This window comes from Condylura cristata, unplaced genomic scaffold (genome assembly GCF_000260355.1).
Source record: "Condylura cristata isolate star-nosed mole 26May11 unplaced genomic scaffold, ConCri1.0 scaffold00016, whole genome shotgun sequence".
NCBI lineage: Eukaryota > Metazoa > Chordata > Mammalia > Eulipotyphla > Talpidae > Condylura > Condylura cristata.
The window spans coordinates 47405988-47407245 of NW_004567117.1; positions in this window are offsets into that span (position 1 = coordinate 47405988).

Sequence of the window (1258 nt, forward strand, 5' to 3'; positions counted from 1 at the left end):
CTAGGCCTGAGTCTGTGGGCGCCCCAAAGGCAGGGGCTGGGCTCAGCACAGAGGCAAAGACCACGGCAGACCACGGGGAGCGTTTCGGGAGGGGCTGCAGGGTGCAGCAGGAATTTCCAAGCTCCAAGAAATCCACCGAAACCACGGACACGCGACAGCTCAGCCGGAGACACTCGCCGCCACGAAAGGTTTGTCTGTGGCTCGGATTGGCCTTTCACTGTCCATTCAAGACAGCAGAGCGCGGGGATTCAAGACAGCAGAGCGCGGGGGCGGGCACGCGGCCTGGTTCGGGGCGAGGGCGCGTCTGCCGCTGTCTCCCGGGGGCCCGCGGGGAGATGGGGTACGCTCGGGGGCGCCGCGTCTGAATAGAGCAGCGCTCCGGGCAGTGGGTACGAAGCGTGGGGTGTCAGAACCTCCGCCGTGGGCTTATGCATTGCAGGGGGCCCTGTCCCCCTCTGGCGGGCAGCTCCAGGACAGCGCGGTGGCCGGCGCGGTGCCCGCTGAGCTCAGCCAGGGCAGAGGTGGCGTCTCGGGCTCTGACCCCTGGCGGGCGGTGGTGACGGCGCCTGAGGGTCCGGCAGGCGGCTGTGGGGCCAGGCCCGGGCCCCTGCGTGGCCTCCGTGACCTCCTGTCCCTCAGCTGGTCCGGTGCCCGCAGCCCCCAGGACCGACCTGAGGTCAGGGCAGGACCCCACCGACTCTCACCGGGCTCGAGCTTGGGCGTCCGGGGCGCGGGCGCGGGGAGGGAGCCCCTCTGCGGTCCCCTGGCCCCCCGGGCTGCCGGTGGCCGAATCCAGTGCGGGAAGCAGTGGGGACCTTCCTCTTCTAATTAAATGTCTCCCGCATCGAAAGCAAAGCTGGTGGCCAAAGGTCACCGTCAGCATCCGCCTTTTTTTCATCCTTTCGCCGACTTTATTTTATCATTTTCCACACCTACTTAAGTGATTCAGCCCATTCAATTACTCTTTAACAAATTTTCGTCGATGACCTCTCTCTGGTCCGGCCGGTGGCTGCCTGCTATTAGCGGAATGTCGGACAATTAATATCGCTCGAGACGCCTCTCCCAGTCGGGCTGGTGAGGGCAACCGATCCTTCACGGTGAACCTCGTCCGGCGAGACACAGGCATGAAGTCACCGTGGATCTATCATTTCTCGGAAAGAATACTTGCATTTGCATAAAATATCCTTCCTCTGACAAGTTGCCAGGCGGGAGCCCGGCGGCGGCCGCAGCTGGGGGCAGAGCACGGGCGCCGCCACCC